Here is a 24765-nt window from a genome sequence, read left to right as displayed (position 1 = left end):
GTCGATTCTTCTTCGGTCTTCCTTATTCACTGTCCAGCTTTTGCATGCATATGAGGCAATTGAAAACACCATAGCTTGGGTTACGTACACTTTAGACTTCAAAGTGACATTGGTTTGAACCTATGTTCCTGTGAAATTTTCCAGTTGAGGACCCAGGGCTGGGTACATTTTGGAAGGTCACGTAGAAGCAGCACTTCTCAAACCTTATGTGCTTGGCAGTAACCTGGACATCTTGTTAAAATGCATTTGGGGTGGGTCTGAGATTCTGCATTTCTAGCTTTAAGTTCCAGGTGAGCTGGATGCTGTTGATCAGAGTCCACAGTGTGAGCAGCCAGAGGCTAGACTATCCCCTTGCCTTTCCCTAAATCATTTTTCATAACTATGGAGTTGCTATCTGAGAGCATTGCTTCAAAAAGGAGTCCCTGGGAAGGGCAAATGGTTAATATGCTCAGCTGCTAACCGAAAGGTTGGAGGTTCAAGCCCACCCAGAGGAGCCTCAGAAGAAAGGCCTGGTGATCTACTTCCAAACAATCAGCCATTGAAAACCCTATGGAGCACAGTTCTACTCTGACACACATGATGTCATCACGAGTCAGGATCAACTCAACAGCAACTGGGTGCCTCAAAAAGGCAAAGGAGAAATATGATTCTCAGTGGGAGCAATGGCGGTTGAAGAGGCCCGCCAACCAGTGGGGCAGCGTGGACCTTAGCCACCAACTGAGACCAAGTACCATTTTAGCATGCAACATAAAGCCGTGCTTACAGAGGGAGCCGGCCAGGGAAAGGAGGACATTTTTGTCCTCGAGAAAATGCCTGGGAGGGAGCTATTATCCACTGATATCGAGTCATTAGGGGAATCTTCTCCAAAAAAACATTTTAACAAGAAATCAAGAATCAACAAAATAAGGTTACCTCCAAGTTCTCCTTCATTAACCTGAAAATGAGGAGATAATCACTGCTTTGTAGCTTGCATTCACCCAGGAGTTTGGCCTGGGGAAGGGCACTCCCACGCCCTCCCATCACCAGCCTCTCCCAGCCACTCTGGCTTCCTGCCACATTCTCCAAGGCTCTGAGTGCTTTCTGCCTCAGGACTTTTGCACCTGCTGAGTTCATTGCCAAGAACGCTCTTCCTTTCTCTCCACCTGGTTGACTCCTACCATCATTTAGGGGGACCTGGTGGTATAGCGGTTAAGCGCTCGTCTGCTAACCAAAAGGTTTGCAGTTTGAACCCACCAGCTGCTCTGCAGGAGAAAGATACAGCAATTTGTTTCCTTAAAGATTTACAGCATTGGAAACCCTATAGGAAAGTTCTACTCTATCCTACAGGGTCACTATGAGTCGGAATCCAATCGATGGCTATAGGTTTTAAGTGTACCCACTTCCCCAGAGAAGTATTCTCTGATTCCCCCAATCTACATCAGGTCCCCATGGTCTTGGGGAACATCTAGCTCAATTGGCATAACACAGTTTATAAAGAAAATGTTCTACATTCTACCTTGGTGAGTAGCGTCTGGGGTCTTAAAAGCCTGTGAGCAGCCATCTAAGATACTCCACTGCTCTCTCCCCTTCAGGAGCAAGGGAGAATGAAGAAAACAAGACACAAGGAAAAGATTAGTCCAAAGGGCTAATGGACCACAACTACCACGGCCTCCACCAGACTGAGTCCAGTACAGCTAGATAGTGCCCGGCTACCACCACTGACTGCTCTGACCGGGATCACAGCAGAGGGTCTGGGACAGAGCTGGAGAAAAATGTAGAACAAAATTCTAACTCACAAAAAAAGACCAGATTTACTGGCCTGACAGAGACTGGAGAAACCCTGAGAGTATGGCCACCGGACACCCTTTTAGCTCAGTAATGCTCCTGAGGTTCACCGTTCAGCCAAAGATTAGACAGCCCCATAAACAAAACGAGACTAATGGGGCACAACAGTCCAGGGACAAGGACTAGAAGGCAGGAGGGGACAGGAAATCTGGTAATAGGGAAACCAAGGCTGAGAAGGGACACTATTGACATGTCATGGGGTTGTTAACCAATGTCATAAAACGGTATGTGTGCTGTTTAATGAGAAACTATTTGTTCTGTAAACCTTCATCTAAATTACAATAAAAAATAAATAAATCAGGTCCCCCCCCCCATAGACTCCATCACTTTGCCCTTTATTTTCCTTCTTAGTGTTGATCAAAAGGTAACCACATATTTATGCACATTTGCTTAATGCCTGTCTTTTGCACTAAAATGGAGTAGGGATGGATGATACTTATTCTTTGCCATGAGGAGCTGTCCTGTGCACTGCAGGACATTTAGTAGCATCCCTGGCCTCTACCTACTACATGCCAGTAGCACTCCCTCTGGTCACAACAACTAATAAAGGCTCCATTGCCATATGTCCCCCAGGAGGCAAAATGGGCCCCATTGAGAACAGCTGACTTTGTTTTGTCCACTGCTGTATTTCCAACATGTTGAAAAATGCCTGGTTCCACGTAGGTGCCCAGAAATACCTGCCGAATGAATGAATAAAAGGTACCCCCCCACCCAGTGTGGTTATAGGGATTAAATGAGATAAACTATTTAGGAAGGAGCCCTGCTGGCACAATGGTTAAGCACTCTGCTACTAACCAAAAGATTGGTGGTTCAAACCCTCCCAGCGGCTCCACAGGAGGAAGACCTGGTGATCTGCTTCCGTAAAGATTACAGCCAAGAAAACCCTTTAGGGCAGTTCTCTTCTGTCACTATGGGGTCGGTATGAGTTGGCATCGACTCGACAGCACCCAATAACAACATTTATTTATTGCACTTAGGATAGTGCTTGTTATTAGTACTTGATCAATAAATGCTAATTCCCCTTTCCTCCCTTCTTTTGCTTAACTGCAAAGACCTTTTTGTTATTTAACCCCCCACCAACCCCATGTTTGAAAGATTTTTCCCTAAACGGACAAAACAATGCTGTATTCTTTTTTCCTGGTGCAATGAAGCACAGATACGGTTATCCGTGCTATAGAAGCCCCATGAAGCAGCTGAGGCCCCATTCCATATGAATACCCTGATCCCCGATGTATCGTGGGCTGCCAGGGCAATCCCTGGAATTCTTACACTGTTATCAGCAAGCAGTTAGACCTTCCGCTTGCAGTAAGCTAGCTAGTGTTACCACTGAGCTATTGGAACTCCAACCCTAAATAAAGAAACTTGACAGTTTCAGTTTGCCTGTGCAGGGTTGTCAGAGATAAAATAATGATTTCCATTAATCATTTTTTTCAATTACTGGAAAAAACTCACAGACCTCCCGGCATTCCTCATCCCCCGAGACTACCACAAGGAACCCCAGTTTGGGAACCACCGGCCTTGTGGGTGTGTTTCTCCTGCTGTCGTGCTCCCAGGGAACCATAGAGGAGGCGTTTTCCAGGGTGCACCCACTTGATCACTTTCTTTCCCTGCTCCCAGTAGTGAGCTTCCGGGCCTAATTAGAATGAAATGTGTTGTGTCTCTTCCTTGCGTGTCTCCATAAGGATCTTTATCATTAGGAAGGATTAATTTCTTGTGCCCCTCTCCCTCTCAGTATGGTTTCATCGTGGTGGGTGTCTATGTGTATGTGAATCTGTTTGCTGTGCGGATGGCCGTAGTTAAGGGGACCTAGATAGAACTGGGAACACATAAGAAAGTGGGGGAAAAAGTGAGAAGGATTAGAAATGGCCCCAAATGGGCCTGTCTCCTGCCAGTCTCTCTCAACGAGAAGTGAGGATGGGGAAGCACAAGGCAGCAGGAGCAGTGTATGTCCTTCCTGGTTGCCATTGCTTTAAGGAGAAAGGAAAGCTAACAGATGGGGGACATTCCTGTCCTCTTCAAGCTTGGTGAGCACCATTGTGAATTCCCCGGTGAACCTGCCTCCCCAGAGCGGGGCTTTCAAAGCTCCCAGCCCAGGGGCTTCAGGCACAAAGGCCTGCGCCCAGACTTGCTTCTTTCCTCTCTTTTGAGTCTTGAAGTTTGAGCACATTCTTGCCTCTCCTGCTTACATTTTTTCTTTCAACACATCAGCAGGCCTTTCCAGCTCTGGGGTCCCAGGGCTGAAGAGGCTCCTGACTGGCCCCCACTCTCTCCTGGGCCCTCTCTGCCTGGGAGTGACTTCAAAGGCCTACAGCATGGAGAGAGGAAGTGAGGGACCCTAGAAGTCAGGTAGGAGATGCCAACCGGCCCTCCAAATGCTTATTATCTTCAAAGTACTTTCTAGTTGTTAATGAATTAATCACTCTCAATGCACACACTGGAAGGGGGTGATCTTAACCCTATTTAACCTGCTGAAAAGGTCCCGGGGAGGCACAAGCAGTCTGTGCTCAACTACTACCCTGAAGGTTGGCACCGTGGAAGAAAGGCCTGATAATCTGCTTCCATCAAGATTATAGCCAAGAAAACCCCATGGAGCAGTTCTACTTAGTAGTAACACATGGGGTCATTATGAATCAGAATCAACTTGCCTGCAACGGGTTTGGTTTTGTTTTAACCTGTTGTATGTGGTTTTATGCATTGCTGATTAATTCAGTTTCCCAGGAAAGTGGTCACTCCCTCTGACACCTACACTGGAAATCACGGTGGTGTGGTACAAAGAGCATGATGTATCAGTTAGGACCAGACTGGATATGCTGCAGTAACAAATGACCCCAGAATCTCAGTGGCTTACAACAAGGGTTTATTTCTCACAGATACACATGTCCATTGCAGCCCAGTGGTGGCTCTGCTCTGTGTCATCTTCACTCCAGGACCTAGCCCGATGGAAAAGCCTTTATCTAGGACATTGCTGGGAAAAAGAGAACAAGGCAAATCATGTGCTGGTTCTAAAAGCTCTGTTCAGCAGTGATACACATCTGTCCACCTGTAATTGACCACAGAAAGTTTCATGGCCAAACCTGCCATCCTTGGGAGGGACAGTATAAACCTGTCCCGGCAAGAGGGAGCAAATATTTCTGAAAAATAATACCATCTACTACAATGGACTTGTAGTTTATAATTTCAAAATTAAGCAAACAAAACCATTAGAAATTATGATATATTTACTCAATAGAATAGTATAAAGCAGTGGAAATGGATGCACTGAGCCCTGGTGGTCCAGTGGTTCAGAGCTTGGCTGCTAACCAAAAGGTCAGCAGTTTGAATCCACCAGCCACTCCTTGGAAACCCTATAGGGCAGCTCTACTTTGTCCTATAGGGTCTCTATGAATCAGAATCGAGTCAATGGTAAGGGGTTTGGTTTGTGTATAGCCCGCACAGTGACATGGATGACTCTAAGAAATGTCATGCTGAGTGAAAAAAAAAAAAAGAAACAGTCTGCAGAAGACGACATATACTGTGATATCATTTTTTAAGAGGTCATTAAAAAGTAGGAATAAACAATACGTTTTTAAGAATACATATTGAGTGCTCACTTCAGCAGTACATAGACTAAAACTAGAACGATACAGAGAAGATTAGCATGGCCCAGACACAAGGATGACACGCAAATTTGTGAAGTGTTCCATATTTTTAAGACGAGAAGGCAGGACGGGACAAGAAAACTAGGCTAATGGGAAAAGGGAAACCGAGGTGGAGGAGGGGAGAGTGTTGACACATTCAGGGGTTGGCAAAGAATGTCACAAAATGGTTTGTGTATTAACTGTTTGATGAGAAACGAATTTGCTCTATAAACTTTCACCTAAAGCACAATTTTAAAGAAAGAATATATATTGATTAAATTAGGTAATTTTAAAAGAACAGGAAGGGACAGGCACTGGACAAATGGACGCAAAGAAAGCTGGTGTAGAAAGGGGGAGCATGCTGTCACATTGTGGAGATTGCAACCAATGTTGCAAAACAATACGTGTATAAATTTTTGAATGAGAAATTAACCTGAGCTGTTAACTTTCACCTAAAGCACAATAAAAAAAAAAAAGAATGTATTGATAAACGCAAAATTTAATCATAGCGGTAACCTCTGCAAAACCAAAACTCATTGTCATTGAGTCGATTCCAATGCATAGTGACCCTAAAAGACAGAGTAGAACTGCCCCATAGGGCTTCCAAGGCTGTCATCTTTACAGAAGCAGAATGCCACATCTTTCTCCTGCAGAGCGGCTGGTGGGTTAGAACCTCCGACCTTTCAGTTGGCAGCTGAGGGCTTAACCACTGCGCCACCAAAGCCCCACAATAACCTCTACGGGAGGAGGTAAAGGGATAGAACAAGCGCTAGGCAAGCAGATGTCTGGTTGTGTCGGTTCATGGGTGTTCATTTCATTATTGCACTTTGTAACTTACTTGTATATTACATATATTATTATATATGTGTCAAACGTGACTTAAGAATTTAAGAAAGAAAGAACTTGGACTTTGGAAATAGATCTGGGTTTGAATCCTCTAGCTCTGGTACTACTTACTAACCCCTTGACCTTGGGCTCTGCGTAAGCCCATCTGTTAAATGGGAATAATAAGCACTCCCTCTCGGGATGCCTGTAAGGATTATAGATGACAAACAGGGAGCATTTAGCACAAGGCTAGACACATAGTCAATACTTTTTCGAAAGGATAGTAGATATTCGTTGTTTAGTGGTGATTGATTACTTAAGTGCTAAGTAAAGACTTAGCCCGAGGGTCATGCCCTTTAAAAGCACTTAAATGGACAAAGGCTGTGTTGGGTTTGTCCCCAGGGAATGGATGAGTCTAGCAGAGATACTGCTTTTGGGGCACAATCTGGGGCATGGAGCCCTGGGGACCAGGAGAGACACAAGCAGGGGAGCCTGAAAGGGTGTCCAGATCCTGATAGAGAGAAGACAGGCCTCCCTGGGGGAAGTGGGGCTGCATGTGACCTAAGAAAATAAAGCTGGAAAACAGGCAGAGAAGAAGCAGAATGGGGAGTATGGAGTGAGCAGGGATAGGGGAGCCAGTGCAGGACTGAGGCAGAAAGCAATTCAAAAGCATTGGGTGGGGGGTCTGTTTAAAGGAGTCAGTGTAGTCACTAGACTATCGTTGTTGTGGTTGTTGTTAGCTGTGGTCGAGTCGGCCCCCAACTCAATGGTGACCCCACACACAGCAGAATGAAATGTTGCCTGGTTCTGCACCAATCCCAAGATTGCTTGCAGATTGACCCTTGTGATCCACAGGGTTTTCATTGGCTGATTTTCAGAAGTAGATCACCAGGCCTTTCTTCCTAGTCTGTTTTAGTCTGGAAGCTCCACTGAAACCTGGTAGGCATCATAGCAGTACACAAGCCTCCACTGACAAATGGTGCATTGCTGGGAATGGAATCCCGGTATCCCACATGGAAGGCGAGAATTCTTTCTCAGGACTGGAGCAAACCTTAAAGATCTTTTAGATAAGCTACCTCTCTGTTATAGGATCCTCCAAGAGCAGATGATGTCTGCACCCTGCCTCTATTACCACAGCCCACCCCAGAGGTCATCTGCACACAGTTCCCATCCAGGCCAGTGGCTTCCTGGATCTTTCTGCCTGAGGACATTCTATGGCCACAGAGCATGCTGGGCTGGAAGTGCCTGAGAGACAGCCTCAGAAAGGACCCTCCTGCAGTGAGGCCAGGAGTTGGTGGATGAATACCCCAACATCTTCACCCTTCCACCGAGACAATTCTGAGGTGTACTCTACACAGTCACTCAGAAGGTCCCTAGAGGCTTGAACCCCAGTTGTCATAGCAGTAACCCACTCGTTAACACACCCTCCTTGTCTCACTTCCCCAGTTGGTCTCAGGACCAAATTCCAAATCCTTGTCTCAGGGTCTGCCTTGGGGAAGAAGCCAAACAGATAGCTTCCAGTTCTGGTGGTTGTCCCAAGTCTACTGAGCACTCTGGTGAACCACAGTTCATTGTCTCCTAGGGCAGAATTCCCCCTTGAGGGATAGCTCGAAATTTGGAGAACTCTGTCCTCCCCTCTCCCTTCCTCCCTCCCTGTTATGGATTGAATTGTATCCACCCAAAATATCTGTCAACTTGGCTAGGCCATGATTCCCAGTATTGGTCTGATTATCCACCATTTTGTCATCTGATGTGATTTTCCTATGTGTTGTAAATCCTACCTCTATGATGTTAATGAGGCAAGACTAGAGGCAGTTATGTTAATGAGGCAGGACTCAATTCTACAAGATTAGGTTGTGTCTGAAGTCAATGTCTTTTGAGCTATAAAAGAGAGAAGCAAGCTGAGAGACAGGGGGACCACATACCACCAAGGAGCAACACTGGGAGCAGAGTGCCTCCTTTGGACCCAGGGTTCCTGCGCTGAGAAGCTCCTAGACCAGGGGAAGATTGATGACAAGGACCTTCCCCCAGAGCCAACAGAGAGAAAGCCTTCCCCTGGAGCTGACACCCTGAATTTGGACTCCTAGCCTCCTAGACTGTAAGAGAATAAACTTCTGTTTGTTAAAGCCATCCACTTGTGGTATTTCTGTTATAGCAGCACTAGATACCTAAGACACACCCTTCCTTCTTTCTTTTTTAAAGGCACATCCAGATTCCTCTTACACAGAGTCAGCAAACTATGGCCCACGGACCAAATTCAGCCCACCATCTGTTCTTGCACAGCCCGCAAGCCAAGAAAGGTTTTTACGTTTTCAAACAGTTTAAAAAAACACAAAAGAAGACTGTTCTGTGTCGTACTATATGAAATTATAATTTTAGTATTCATAAGTAAATTTTATTGGGACATGGCCATGCACATTCATTGATGCATTATCTGTGGCTGCTTTCATGTTACAATGGCAGAGTTGAATAGTTATGGCCCACAAAGCTAAATGTTTGCTATCCGGCCTTTTGCAGAAAATGTTTGTCGATCCCTGTCTTAGACAAAATGTGGTGACTATCATGATAGTGGTAACCCATGTGTGTCAGAGTAGAACTGTGCTCTATAGAGTTTTTGATGGTTTATTTCTCGGAAGTTGATCACCAGGCCTTTCTTCTGAGGCACTTCTGAGTGGACTCGAATCACCAACGTTTTGTTGAACACCAAGCACACCACCCAGGGACTCACCATGAGTCTGAATCGACTCAACTGGAATCATGATAGTGACTCAGTGAAAGAAGTACCTTTTAAATAAAAGCCAAATGTTAACGACTTACAGAGTTATAATGGGCTTTATGCCACTGCCCACTGAGAAGAGTAAGTTAGAAACCCAAGCCTTTGGACCAGAATCTAGTCTGAAGTGTTTCGGGAAGCTTGCCACAGGAACTCCTTGGGGGCAGCTCAGAACTTGTCTAACCATCAGCTTTCATTTACCAGCTCTGCAAGTTTAGGTTTGGCTTAAGTGAGCCAAGCTTGATCAGCTGGAATGCTCTGGAAACAGGCTGATCTGGGCAATTGAAATTTCCCTTTAATGGAAGACTGAGCAGAAAGTCCTTTTGGAATTGCCCCTGGGGAAAGATCTTTCCGTTCTGTACGAAGCCCCTTTCCTGGTGTATAAGTAAGTCCCTATTTCGAATGTCATCGGATCCTTCTCCATTACCCAAAGATGGTGCTTGGCCCCTGAGTCTCAGTCTGGGCACCAGTCCCCACTCACAAGACTGTGTTTGTGCCACAGAAAGTGTAGGACAAAGAGACCGAGTCTGCCAAACCCATGACATCCCCTAGAAGGCTGACATTTTAAATTTTTCTTATTTCAAATTTAAATTTATTTTTCCCTCTGCCTGCCTCCTAAAAGAAACGGAGAAGGGTATTTTTAAAAGCATCCTGCAGGTCAGGTTCTGAATGAGGACTGTGGATCAGTCATCTTGGAGGCTTCTTCAGTGTATAGATTTCCATTGTTCTCAGACTTGAGCAGGTGAGCCCGGAAACCTTCTGCCATCGGGCAGTGGGAGCCTCCTGCAGGCTTGGCCATCTGATGGTCAGGGCCAAGGCCAATTCATCAGACTCATCTTGTATCCCTAGCACCCACACAGGAAAAAATTTCTTGAAAGAAAAAAGGTAAGAAGGGAGGGAAAGAAGGTAAGAAAAGGAAGGGACAGCGTGGGGGAAGGAAGGTCTCATGAATCTCTCAAGATTATCTTTCCTTCATGCCTCCTTTCCACAAATATTTTTGAGGACCTAGTACATGCCAGGAGCCCTGGTGGCACAGTGGTTGAATGATACGGCTGCTAACCAAAAGACTGGCAGTTCAAATCCACCAGCTGCTCCTTGGAAACCCTATGAGGCAGTTCTACTCTGTCCTCTAGGGTCGCTATGGGTCAGAATCGACTCGATGATCACAGGCTTGGATCACCAGGTCCCTAGTGGCACAAATAGTTTGCACTCAGCTACTAACTGAAAAGGTTGGTGGTTCAAACACATCCAGCAGCACCTTGGAAGAAAGGCCTGGCAATCTGCTTCCATAAAGATTACAGCCAAGAAAACCCTATGGAACATTCTTCTTTCTAACACATGGGGTCACCATGAATCTGAATCACTTCAATGGCAATGGATTTGGTTTTTGGTTTGCAATGTGCCAGGCACAATTCTAGGTGCTGGGAGTATAATGATGAGCTAAACTAGACCGGTCCCTACCCGCATGAGGCTGACCGTCTACAAGAGGGAACTACAGTAAGCAGTTAATCATAAAAAACAAATAGAAATGTGCCCTGTGCAAGAAGCCGTTCAACCTGTGACCTGGGGTGGGGGTGGGGGACTTCCCTAAGGAAGCAAAGCCCACGCAGAGCAATGAAAGGTGAGTGGGAATTCACTTGGAGCACTCGTTAAGACCCCCACCGTCCCTTTTCCGCATACCCCAACCTTAACTGACTGCTCACCCCTGGCCCACCATGCCGTCACGCCCATGCACTGCCACCTTCCATGCTGGATGGGTAGAAGGCTGGGGAATCGCAGAATTGGAAGGACTCTTTCTGGCCATATTGTGTCCAGAGTTTTTTTTTTATCACGCCTGGGCTAAGGCCTCAGTGCCTGGCAGCTGGAGACGGTCAGAGCTCAAGTTGGGAAGAATTGCTCTGTCCTCCTTAAAGTTTGTGTTGAAGTTCGCAGCGTTGTTTGGAAAGTCCCTTTCATGAGGGACGCACACTGTGCGCGTAAAATCTCGCCCCAGCTGAGGAGCAGACGGCCTTGCTTACTGAGATGTCTCCAAAGTTGTGCAAATGACAAGCTCATTTTGAGCTGAAGAGAGGACACATCTGAAATATTGATGCAGCAGCCGGAGCCCAGCTCCAGACCCAGTGACAAAAGGAAGTGCTAAATAGTTGATGAAGAGTATAATTAATCAGCAGTTATCGTCCTAGGGCTGCAGGTTTCAAAAACTAACTGTTCCCCAAGCACACCTCTCTGACCCCCAGACCCCAGGCTGCTGTCATTCAAAACATCGAAGTGTATGAACCAAATTGCAAACTTCCACAGCCTTTGCTGCGGCCTCCCCCACCGCCAGCCCTGACTGCTCCTGCAGCTTCACCCCTGGGTGCTTTGTAGAATCTTTCTCTTCTCAGGAATCCTTCTCTTCTCAGGAATCCTTCTCAAGAATCCTTTTTCCTCCTTGAGCACCTGGCTCACTTCTGCTCCTTCCCCTGCCTCTTACCGGCTGTGGAATGTCAGGGACATTTCTCATCTCTTTAAGTCTCAGTTTCCTAATCTGTAGAATGGGGCCATGGTAAGAGGCACCACTGCAGAGAGTGACTGGGAAGACCGAACATGATGGTGATGTGAAGAGCGTAGGATGTTGCATGGCACGTAGTTTTTGCTCTGTAAACGTTAGCTATTGACATCACTCATCCTCCCTAACTCAGCTCAAGTGTCGCCTCCTCCTGGAGCCTTCCTGGTCTCCCAGTCTGAGTTGGGTGCCCACTGCAGTTTGTGCTTTCATAACTTATGTAATTGTTTTGTTTGTTGTTGTTGAGTCGGTCCCTGACTCATGGTGACCACACACACAATACGACGAAACGCTACCAGGTCCTGGACCATCCCTATGATCGGTTTCAGATCAGACTGGACTGTCACTTAATTGCTGGCTGATGGTCCGTGCTACACTTGAAGTTTCTTGAAGATAGAGGTGGTATCATTCATCTCTGTATTCCCGGTGCCTGGAATTGGGTACACAGTAGGTACTGAATGAATGAATGCATGGATGGATGGATGGACGGATGCATGCATGCATGCATGTATGCATAACAGATTTCTCCAGGGCCTGGGATCCTTTGCTATCACATCTGGGAAGGGGAAATTGACCCAAAATGCCCCCCCCCCCATCTGTAACATGGGCTGGAGAGAGCAGCTGTCTCGCCCTGGAGAAGGAGATGAGGTAGGTCTGTTTATCCTGCCTGCTTTAGGGCTCAGCTGCCTCCAGAGGCTGCCCTCTGCCCCAGGGCTGACGTGTCCATTAGGTGCAATAGGCACTGCTCTGCTGGCACCAGTCAAGGCTGAGTTTGGAAAGTGAATCTCATGATCCACCCCTCACCCTCTGGAGCAGGGTATCTGTACCTTAGCCCTCCCTGGCACTTGCTTTGTCCTAGCCTCTTTCTCCTTTGCTCTCCTGGCCTCACTGGTGGCCTTTCCCAGCACCCACACGTCCTTGTCCCTATGCTGGAGTAATGGCAGCCCCAGAATCCATGTGCAGCCAGGGGGCTTCTCCACTTTGGTCCCTGGCTTTCTCATGCCATGCCTGGCATGCTGGGCACATGCTCCATCTCTGGGCAGCTCTGCCTGCCAGGAAGTGCAGACGCTCTTGATTAGCATAAGCAATGTGCTTTCCTTGGCTGGGTCTGGAGCTGTTGCAGCCTAATTAGCAGAGCCCCCAGATCAGCAGTCCCTCTGATTAACACCAGGCCAATCCCATGCCTCAGCTGCCAGAGTCCCACAGTCCAGTCCTCAGCAGCTTCCCCTGCAGATCCCACCAGGGCTGATGAATAGCCCAGCAAGGGGCTCTCTTCCTGGTGGGGGTAACTCTGGAAGTTTATTTCAGGTCCTGTGCCCCAAGTCTTTTCAGCTTTTTCATATACAGTAGCCCTGTGCTAAGCTCTGGAGAGGATGCTGATGTAGAACATGATCTCAGCATCAGAAAGCTCTGTCCTCTCCCTGGACCAAGCCACCATGCTCTCTGGCCTGGACCACCATCACAGCCCCCGTCACTGGTCTTCTTAAGGAAGGTAGTTAGCTCAGTTCTGGGCACCCAAGGCCAGAGAATAAGAGCAAACAGAAGGGAGGGGAGGTGTTGGAGAGGAGGCTGCTTTGATTTAGGTAGTCGGGAAAGCTCCTCGGAGGAGGTGACATTATACAGTAAAACCTGCAAAAGCTGGAACATAAGGTGGAAACTTGTCAGACAAGGAAAACTCAAATATTTTCCACTAAATAGAGATCAATAGAAAAGTGGTGACTGCACCTTGTCAAAGGCAGAAAACTTCAGAGACAGAAAAACAAGGCAGTTTCGTCAAGTTCCAGCTCTCACAGGTTTCACTGTAGCTGAGACCTGTGTGACAAGAAAAAGTTGACCAGGCAAGCATCTAGAGGAAAGCTATTCCAGGATGAAGGACAGTTAGTGCAAATGAGAAAGGAAGAAAGAAGACAGCTTCTTCAAAGCAGAGGCAGGAAACCAATGTGCAAGGAACTTGGTAGGGACTTAGAGGTGGGGTAGGTAATGAAATAGGGATGAGGAAGTAGACAGATGAATGATTGAATGCTGTCAGAATTGAAAGGACTGAGAGACCACTGGGATGTAGGGTAATCAGGAAAGCTTTCTAGAAGACACATGGCTTCTCTTCTGCTCCACCATCATAGGAATGGATTCTGTGCAGTAAGAGAGAAGAGGGAGACCGGTGAGGGTGGCAGGTGAAATTCAGACAGGTTCAATGGTGATCACACATGGTGGCTCCCTGTGCTGTGTTATCACCATAACAGTAGTGAGCCACTTCTGGCTGTCACAACAACCCTGCCATGGGGTGCTATTATCTCCATGTCATAATGAGGAAACTGAGCCACAGGGAGGTTCAATAAGTTGTCCACCCACAGCTACCAAGGCATCCACCAGACTGAGTCCAGTACAGCTAGATGGTGCCCGGCTACCACCACAGACTGCTCTGACCAGGATCACAACAGAGGGTCCCAGACAGAGCTGGAGAAGGATGTAGAACAAATTTCTAACTCACAAAAAAAGACCAGATTTATTGGCCTGACAGAGACTGGAGAAACCCCCAAAGTATGGCCCCTGGACACCCTTTTAGCTCAGTGGTGAAGTCACTCCCGAGGTTCACCGTTCAGCCAGGGATTGGACAGCCCCATAAAACAAAACGGGATTAATGAGGCACAGCAGTCCAGGGACAAGGACTAGAAGACAGGAGGGGAGAGGAAAGCTGGTGATAGGGAGCCCAAGGTTGAGAAGGGACAGTGTTGACATGTCATGGGGTTGTTAACCATTGTCATAGGGCAATATGTGTGCTGACTGTTTAATGAGAAACTATTCTGTTCTGTAAACCTGCATCTAAGGTACAAAAAAAAAATTATCTATGTGAGATCAAAGTGACAACAGCAACTCAAAAGGTGTGATGGGAAGTCTAGGGGGCAGTGAGTAGAAGATAACAGTGATAGAATAATTTGGAAAAGGATAGTGAGCAGCACAACTGGAAGAATGTAATCAGTGTCACTGAATTTCACATGTAGAAATTTTTGAAATGGTGTATCTTTGGCTATGTATATTTTCACCAAAAAAAAAGGTCCTCCAAGATCGAGAAGGGAGAGCGTTGACATGTCGTGGGGTTGTTAACCAATATCGTAAAACAATGTGTACTGACGGTTTAATGAGAAACTATTTGTTCGGTAAACCTTCATCTAAAGTACAATAAAAAAAAATAAAAAAATAAAAAAGTTATCCAAGGCACAGGCCTAGTAAGTGATGGAACCAAATGTGGAGCCCAAGCAGTCTGGCTCCTGAGCCTATGTATGTTCTTGATTATTGTTGAGTGTGAGTTTGCCTTGAACTTTGTTAGGGAGCCAAAGAACCTGCTATGCTGTGTGAATGGCATCCCAAGTCCTTGTAGAAAGCCTGGGGGAACATGCTCCTGGGCACTCTGCAGCTGTGACCCACCAGACTCACAAGATGGTTGTTGGTGGTGGTGGTGTTAGTTGACACTGAATTCGCTCCGACTCATTGGGGCCCCATGTATAACAGAACAAAACATTGTGCAATCCTGCACCATCTTCATGATTGTTAGTATGTTTGAACTCATTGTTATTGTGTCAGTCCATCTCATTGACGGTTTCCTTCATTTTCACTGGCCCTCTACCAATTGCCTTAGTTATCTAGTGCTGCTATAACAGAAATAACCACAAGTGGGTAGCTTTAACAAACAGAAGTTTATTCTCTCATAATCTAGGAGGCTAGAGGTTCAAATACAAGGCACCAAATCCAGGGGAAGGCTTTCTTTCTCTGTCGGCTCTGGAGGAAGCTCCATGTCATTAATCTTCCCCTGGTCTAGGAGCTTCTCCACACAGGGACCCTGGGTCCAAAGGATGTGCTCTGCTCCCGTCGTTGCTACCTTGGTGGTATGAGGTCCCCACATCTCTCTGCTTGCTTCTCTCTTTTATATCTCAAACGAGATTGACTTAAGACACAACCTAATCTTGTAGGTTGAGTCCTGCCTCATTAACATAACTGCCTCTAATCCCATCTCATTAATGTCATAGAGATAGGATTTACAACACATAGGAAAATCACTTCAGGTGACAAAATGGTAGACAATCACATAACAATGGGAATCATGGCCTAGCCAAGTTGACACACATCTTTGGGGGACACAAATCAATCCATAACATTCCACCCTTTGGCCCCCAAAAATTCATATTCTTGCCATATGTAAAACACATTCACCCCATCATATCATAGCAAAAGTCTTAAATCAACTCCAAGTTCAAAATCCAAAAATTCTTCTTCATTTGTGAAACCTAGAATACTGGTTATCTGCTTCCAAAGTACAATGGTGGAACAGGTACAAGCTAGATATTTCCATTACAAATGAGAGAAACTAGAGGGAAAGAAAGGATAACAGGCACAAAGCAAGTCATCAGAACACATTACATTAGCTCTGAAGGCTTGAAAATAATCCTCTGTTCTCTGAAACCATTTAGACAGTGGCCCTGCCCTCCAGACTCTAGGTATTGGCCACACTCTCCAGATTCTGAGTAAAGGCCCCTCAGCCCTGGGCTTCAGCTCCATCTTCCAGGCCCACTGGAACAGCAACTCTGCTCCCTCAGACTTGGGCGGCCCCATTCTCCTAGTCCATCTGAGTGGCGACTCCACCCTTTGAAACTGAGGCAGTTCGGCTTCCTGTGTTCCTTGTGTCTTCAGCTTCTGCTTCCTGATTCCTTGGCCTCTCAGACCCTCAGGCCTCGCTGCCGTCATCTGCCTTGCTGGGGCAACTGTTCCAAAGCTCTTCAACTCCACCAATAAGTGCCTGGAGGCACCCTACTCAGCCAGTAAACTTCCCCCGGAAGGCACTAGACTCTCTTGCTTCATGCGTCAACAAGCCTAGCTCCACCGATAGGTGCCTGGAGGCAGCTCACGCCACCAGGAAACCTCCTGCGCAAAGGCATTCAGCTCTCTAGCTCTGTGAGTTGACTTTACCACGGTCTTGTGCTGGTCTGCTGGTTCTATTCCTGCCGTTTCTCTGCTGCTGCCATTTCTCTACTGCTGCTTCTCACCATCTGCGCCGTCTCCAGTGTAACAGCTCCCCTCACTTCCTTCTGAGTCCTCACCAGAATTGTCTTTGAGGTTCTAATTCCACCAACAGTCACACGGCAATTCAAAGCAATCTTAAAACTCTTCCAGCCTCTGCCCATTCACAGCTTCAAAACTGCTTCCACATTTTAGGTATCTGTTACAACAGCACCCCACTCTCAGTACCAAATTCTTAGTTATCTAGGGCTGCTATAACAGAAATACCACAAGTGGATGGCTTTAACAAACAGGAGTTTATCCTCTCACAGTCTAGGAGGCTAGAAGTCCAAATTCAGGGCACCAGATCCAGGGGAAGGCTTCCTTTCTCTGTTGGCTCTGGAGGAAGGTCCTTGTTGTCAATCTTCGCCTGGTCTAGACGCTTCTCCGCACAGGGACCCCGGGTCCAAAAGACATGCTCTGCTCCTGTCATTGCTTCCTTAGTGGTATGAGGTCCCCACATCTCTCTGCTTGCTTCTCTCTTTTATATCTCAAAAGAGATTGACTTCAGACACAACCTAATCTTGTAGGTTGAGTTCTGCCTCATTAACATAACTACCTCTAATCCCATCTCATTAACATCATAGAGATAGGATTTATAACTTATAGGAAAATCACATCAGATAACAAAATGGTGGACAATCACACAATACTGGGAATCATGGCCTAGCCAAGTTGACACACATCTTTGGGGATACAATTCAATCCATAACACCAACAACGATGTTCTTTTCTAGTGACTGGTCTTTCTTGATGACACGTCCAAAGTAAGCAGGCCAAAGTCTCGCCATCCTCGCTTTTCAGGAGCTTTCTGGTTGTATTTCTTCTAAGATTGATTTATTTGTCCTTCTGGAAGTCCATGGTATATTCACATTCTTCGCCAACACCACAATTCAAATTTTTCTGTCTTCATTTTTCATTGTCCAGCTTTCACATGCACATGAGATGATTGAAAAGACCATGGCTCAGGTTGGGCGCACCTTAGTCATCAAGTGACATCTTTGCTTTTTAAATTTTTAAAGAGGTCTTTTGCAGCAGATTTTCCCAATGCAATATGTTGTTTAATTTCTTGACTGCTGCTTCCATGGACATTGATTGTTGACCCAAGTAGAATGTAATCCTTGACAGCTCCGTTTATCATGATGTGGTTTATTATTTATTAAGATTTTCATTTTCTTTACGTTCCAAAAATTAGCCAATGAAAACTTTATGGACCCACAGATTAGGAGTGTCAAAGTGACTCTCCCGAATGCTGAGTACCTATCTATAGTAGACATTTGTCTCTCATTTGGGCCACACAGCATCCAATTTCCTTCCTAATCTTAGAGAAGACCCAATTGTTTTAAGGCAAGACCTGTCTCCCTCAATCAGATTGAAAATGCCAGCTACTTGTTTTCCCAGCCTCCCTTGCAGCTAGAAAATGGGTCTATGACCAGTTTCCATCAATCAGATACACCCATCTCACCCTTAGAATTGGAAGCTAGTGCCCAAAGAAGGAGCAATGAAAATTTACCTTCAGTTTCCCAAGGCTGTGATGGTAGCACCTGTGGGCCCAACATCAGTGGTGGCAGCAGGTGAGATGAAGCAGCTGTGCATAACAGCGTGAACTGGTCATAGGCCAGTTCGGTGCCTTGATTTAGGGCATAGCTTCTGGCTTCACACCATTGAAGCCGGGCTCTCTCATCCACCAGGAGATGTGTTAGCTGACCAGACAAACGTGTCTTTTCTGGTTAAATTAGCCGGAATTGGTTTCTGTTGCTTGCAACCAACAACACTAACTCATATACTGTCATTAGGCCTCATCGGGTCAGTAGAGAATTGAACTGTGAGGGTGAGGAGCAAGCTTCAGCTTGCCAAGCAGACCCAGGAACAGCCTTGAAACTCCCAGTAGTAGGACAGGGAGCCCGTCGTTTCAGGAGCCAAGAGAGGAACTTTGGGAGACACTCCTGAGTATCTGAGAGTGCCGGCTCCCTGCAGCCCCACCCAATGATATTTCCTTGTGCTCTAGATTCTGGACAGAGAAAGGCAAGAAATTAACCTCCTTGAAAGCTATGCAATTTGGTGTTTGGATTCTGGTTCTTCCACTTAACTAAACCCAGAAAAATTTGTTGCCAGCAAGTAGATTCTGACTCATGGCAACCCCAGGTGTTTCAGAGTAGAACTGCTCCATAGGGTTTTCTTGGCTGTAATCTTTACAGAAGCAGGTTGCCTGGTCTTTCTTTCACACTGCCACTGGGTGGGTCCAACCACACATCTTTAGGTTAGCAGTCAAGTGCAAGTAGTCAAGCACAAACCTTTTGTACCACCCGGGGATCTTACTTGTGCTCATTTAACCTCTCTGAGCCTCAGTTTCCTCCTCTGTAAAATGGGATGTAGCACTTCAAATTCTTTCATCTGTAACTACTAAATACCCGTCTCTAGCTGGCATAAAAAATAAAGATGTTTTCTGAGTCATGAAACTGCATTTGAAGATGTAGGTTGACTTAATCCAGGGTGTCAGCTCCATCCTCAGGCCAGAGCTGAGATAGCTGCTGAAGATAACACCAAGATAACATCAGAGAAAGGGAGCAAGTTATTCTTGTAAGCCCAGAGTCAAGAAGAATGTTCTCAGTAGGGCACAGCCAACCACTCCACCATCTCATTGGTCCAAAGTGGGTCACATTACCACTGCTGGACCAATAGCTATGACAAAAGGAACGCCATATGCTGATTGGTTTAAACCAGCGGTTCTCACACTCTTGTTCTCAGGACCCCTTTATGCTTTTAAAAATCAGAGAGGAATCCAAACAAGCTTTTGTTTATGTGGATTTTACTACTTTTGAAACTAAAACTTAAAAATTTAAATATTTATTCACTTTAAAAATAAATAGCAAACCCATTTAAAAAAAAAAAAAAAACCATTGCCACTGAGTCGCTCCTGACTCACAGCGGCCCTATAGGACAGAATAGAACTGCTCCACAGGATTTCCAAGGCTGTAAATCTTTATGGAAGCAGACTGCCACATCTTTCTTCTCCAGAGCAGTGCGTAGTTTCGAACCACCAACCTTTCAGTTAGCAGCCAAGCACTTAACCACTGCACCACCAGGGCTCCTTTGTAAACCTATTACACGTGTTAATATAAATAATATATTTTATGAATCATAATTATACCTTCAAAAACAAAAAAGCAATGTTAGTGAGAAGAGTGGCATTATTTTTACACTTTTGCAAATCTTCCTAAAGCCTGGCTTCAGCGAAAACCGAAGGGTTCTCGTATCTGCTTCTGCACTCAGTCTGCTGCGATACGTTGTTTTGGTTGTAGTATCTGAAGAAAATCCAGCCTCACACAGATATGTAGTCGGGAAAGAGAGACGCTCACAGATCTCCTGAAAGAGTCTCAGGGAACCCCAGTGTTCCTCACTTTGACAACCGACTGCTTCAATTGACCGGGGTTCACCGCTGGAGTTGGCTGGGGGTGAAACCCCTAAAACCACATGGCAGCTGAACCTTCGGAGGGGGTGACGTGAGTGTTGGGGAGACACTCACAATATTCAGTGCACAGGTATAACAATCACTCCCTCTTCATAGGGTTGTTGAGAAAGAATTCAGTGAGATGAGGTGCATTGAGCACTTAACACAGGGCTCAATAAACAGTACCTGGGGTGAGCAAGAACCTCAGGTGAGCACAGGTATAAGCGGTAATCCATCACCTAGATGAACTGACTTCTCCATTCCTTCCCTCAGGGTCTCTTCCACCCACACATCCCATTATGCCATTCTTGCTACATCCTTTCACTGAGCGCTCATCTCTGGAAGCAGAGCGGTGCCTTCGTAACTGCCACAGAAAGGAAGACAGGGGAGTTGTTCAACAGGAGTGAAGATCAAGCGAAGCCATCAGACTTGAGCACTCGTGAATCCTCATTCAGAATCCAGGGGATTGACACAAGCCAGGGATCAGGGCGCACCTCGGATTTGCTGACGGTCCCTAACAAAGGTGGACGGATGGAGTGAGATCCAGGCCAGGGTCCAGAAGGCCAAAGCAGAGTGTCCAGCAAAAGGAATGACAAGTTTCCACGTCTGGTCAGCACATTGGGGTCAGGGACAGGAAGCTGTCAACTGGGTGGCATCAGGAAGTCAGAGCAGGACAAGGCAGAGCAGAGGGGACTTTGGTGGTTTGGAAGAAGGAGCAAGACATTTCAGGACAAAGCCCACAGAAGCACATACCCATACACACACACGCGGGCACATACACACACACACACACACACACACACACACACACAATAGGGAGGGGTGCTGGGCTGGGCAGATCATGTGCATCAGTAAGTTCCTGCAGGGAAGGGAAAGTGATGGTCTGAAAGGCTGGGGGGCACAGCTGTCAGAACAAATCCAGTTTCCAAAGACTAAGACCCCATAAGGTACCCGAGACACCTCTGCTCCCTCAGGGGATGTGAGCAGCCCTCTTGAGAGACTCTGGCCTCATTGCACTCTCCTCTGTGACCCTGGATTTCTGCCCTGGGCATTCAGAGTGGCAGGTTCCGACCTCCCTCACCCCTCTGCCAACAAAAGCCAGGCAGTAATCCTGCTTTCCTACCCGCCCCCTCCATCCTCCAAAATGAGGTCTTTCTTCTCACATTCTTCCTCCCCTGTCCTGGGCCTGTGGCTGCTTTCAAAGCAGGCCCCTGGGACTTGGGCCAAGTTCCTCAGGAAGGCCTGGGATGGCCACAGAGGCAGAGCCTGGTGACTTGCATATCCCTGGGGTCACTTTTGTCTGCTTACCCCAGTGGTTATGCCTTTGAGCTCCCCCACCCTGTACCCCAGTTTGGAGATTCGTGAAGGGGTGGTGGTGACTGCCACAAAGGTGGAGCAACTTCAGAGACTCCAGGCCAGAGTTCTACCCCTCAACTCAGAGCTACTTCTTAGGTAGCCCTCATCACCTCCCTGGGGCCCCGAGCTCCCCTGGGACATGTCCTCTGCTTTTCAGATGCTTGTGGGGAACGAGGTAAGAGCTCTGGCTCTGCAGTCAGCTCTGCCACTTTGTACGACTTGAACCCAGTCAGTTGCCTCCGTTTCATCACCTATAAAATGGGCACAATAGCAGTACCTACCCATAGGCTTGTCGGGAGGATTGCATGCCTGTAGAGAGCTTAAGAACTGGGCCTAAACCACACACAGCAAAGGCCCAGCAAGTGGGAGCACCTTCTACCGTGATGAAGTCTCTCTAACTTCTTCTGTTTTCTGGAAATGGGAAGTCACCAGGAAGAAAGGGATGCTGGTGTGGCTGGTCCAGAGAGGAAAATCTCCTACCCAGACAGCTGCAGTGCCAGTGTTGGATACAATGCCTGCTTGGTATGTTGCAGGAACTGTCTTCCCACATATTTATTCATTCAACAAATAATTGAGCATCTTCTCTGTGCTAGGCACTGTCCCCAGGCCAGGATGATAAGATAGAGCTGTCCCGTCCTTCCCGTCTGGTGGAGAAAGACAATAAGCGTTTAACAAATGATCTCAGTTATGCATACATGTTGTGACCAAAAGGAGGTAGGGGACAGCTGGAGGAGGGGCAGCTTCAGATACGGTGGCCAGGGAGGGCCTCTCTGGAGAGCTGGCATCTGAGCTGAGACCTGAGCAGAGAGGAGGACCCAGGCATGGGTAGGACTGGGGAAGAGCACTCCAGGCAGAAGGTCCAGCAAGTGTCAGGGCCCTGAGCTGGGAAGCAAGCCCCTTGGCCAGTGGGAAAGGATGAAGTCTGGGGGAGGCAGGGCCAGATCCCGCGTGTATGCCATGGTCCAGAGGTATCCGGAGAGCAATGGGAGCTAGTGGAGAGTTTTCGCCAGCAAGTCCCGTGGTCCGATGGACACTGTTATCAGTCTGGCTGTTGGGTGGGGAATGGATTGAAAGATGGAGGCAGGGAGGCAGGTAGAGGCTATTGTGACAGTCCAGATAAGACATGCCTGCAGCTCAGACAAGGGTGGCCATGGGTGGGGTGGTGAAAAGGGATTGGATTCTAGCTATATAGTGGAGGTGGAGCTGACAGGACCTGCTAATGGCAGGTCCATCACACCCTGAGAACAGCTGAGCCCACAGAGGGAGAGGCCACTCCCCGGCAGCCCAGTGTCCAAGCCCCAGGAGCCAGGTTCAAATCTGCCTCTCTCTGGGGTGGCAAGGGTTCAGCCCTGTCTGCCTCCTAGAAGCCTCAAGTTGGGCACCAATTTATTGGAGAAGATTAGAAGGACAGGATGAGTTATTGGGATGTGGTCCTGAAGCTGGCGAGTCCCTCTCTTCCTATTGCAGGGGTGGGGGGCTCCAGTGGTGGTAGCACTTGCTGCTTATCAAACTGAGGGAGATAATTTACACAGATGTCTATGCACTATCAGAGGCAGCAGGATACACCGGGCGCCATTAGGGTCAGTGTGCAGGGCTCCCGCAAGCTTGTGCTTATAGAGTTAACGTGTATGCACTGTTAATGCAGGGACACTGGGAGCAAACAACGATTTAGGACCGGGCTTGATGGGTGTGAGTCTTTATAGACTGGAAAATCAGAACTTCTGAGAACTGCAATTTTTTTGATCTTCTATGTTATTTCCAAGGGAAGCCTAATATTCACTTAGAGCCAGAAAAATACAGGTCCTTTTACCAGTTTTACAGAAATTTTGGAAAATGGCATCATTAAGCCCATGGGAATGCAGCAAAAATTCTTGTACAAAACTCAGTATGAGGAGTAGGAGCTGCCAGGCCCACCTACCAGCGAGGAAAGGTGTGGACAGGTAGTCTCTCTGGGCAGGAAATGCCCTTTCGGGGGTTTATAAAATTGAGGGGGTCGTCCTCATAGATACATAAAAAAGCAAAACAAAACTAGTCCCCATTGAATCAATTCCAACTCATGGTGACCCCACGTGTGACAGAGTAGAACTGCACTCCATCAGGTTTTCAATGGTTGATTTTTCAGAAGTAGATCACGAGGCCTTTCTTCCAAAGTGCCTCTGGGTGGACTCAAACCTCCAACTTTGCTGTTAGCAGCCCAGTGCTTAAATGTTTGCACCACACAGGGATTCCCATAGATACATACATTATAAATAACCCCTTTGCTTGCTCTTCCTCTTCCCTTTTTCTTCTTTTGTGGTCCATGATCACCCACATGGGATGCTAGGTATAACAGAAGCAAGAAAAAGAAAAAAATGCTGGCAGTATCTCCATGCTTAACTCAAATACAAGATCCAAACTAGTTGCCGTCAAGTCAATCCCACGTATGTTAGGATAGAACTTCACTCCATGGGGTTTCCAATGGCTGATTTTTCAGGCGTAGATCACCAGGCCTTTCTTCCGAGGCACCTGTGGGTGTACTTGAACCTCCAACTTTTCAGTTAGCAGCCTAGCACATTAACTATTTGCACCACCCAGGGACTTCCAAACACAAGATAGATCTAAACGACATTTTCTAAGGAAAGAGTTTGTGGGAGTGGCAAGTTTTGTTTGGTGGCCCACAGGTTGGTTTAGCGCCAGCCACCCGGGGCAGATACACCTTCCGTTGTAGCCCTTCAGGTGGTCTCAAACCTCCAACCTTTCACTTAGCAGTCGAGAACACTTTAAATGTTTTTACCACCCAAGGACTCCTTAACGGTAAGAATGAGCCAAATACTTGATGTGAATGTTTTAATAAAAACAATCCACCACGTGGACAGCTTGCAATTAACTGACCAGCAGAACACGAATGTGAACAACGGACAATTTACAAGTTGAAATGTGCCTTTTTTTTTTTTTTTTTCCTCATTCTCACTGTTCTCTTCCACAAGCAGGCCGACCTTCTTAACTGCTTTGTTTAAGTGAATGTTAAAACTCATTTTTATTCCCTGACTTGGCAGTGGTGGGGAGGAGCATGTGCCCAGGAGTATGCTAGGTAGTTAGGGAAAGTTAGCCTAAGAAGCAACCAAGTGAGTGGCATCTGGGGTCTTAAAAGCCTGCGAGCGGCCAGCTAACATGCATCAGTTGGTCCCAACCCACCTGGAGCAAAGGAGAATGAAGAACACCAAAGACACAAGGAAAATATTAGCCTAAGAGACAGAAAGGGCCACATAAACCAGAGACTTCATCAGCCTGAGACCAGAAGCACTAGATGGTGCCCGGCTACCACCAATGACCGCCCTGACAGGGA

At 46.9% G+C, this 24765-nt stretch overlaps 1 protein-coding gene and 1 non-coding gene across 3 annotated transcripts in view; both read left to right on the top strand.

Annotated features, from left to right (window-relative positions):
• The window catches only part of KAZN (kazrin, periplakin interacting protein), a 576871-nt gene that overhangs the window by 341511 nt on the left and 210595 nt on the right, over positions 1–24765 (top strand). The window lies entirely within an intron of this gene.
• Positions 5407–5513, top strand: LOC111820742 (U6 spliceosomal RNA). The gene has a single exon (XR_002824270.1). It is a non-coding gene; the product is annotated as a U6 spliceosomal RNA (small nuclear RNA).

This window comes from Trichechus manatus, unplaced genomic scaffold, assembly GCF_000243295.1.
Source record: "Trichechus manatus latirostris isolate Lorelei unplaced genomic scaffold, TriManLat1.0 scaffold00048, whole genome shotgun sequence".
Classification (NCBI taxonomy): domain Eukaryota; kingdom Metazoa; phylum Chordata; class Mammalia; order Sirenia; family Trichechidae; genus Trichechus; species Trichechus manatus.
This window is presented reverse-complemented; position numbering and strand designations above follow the sequence as displayed.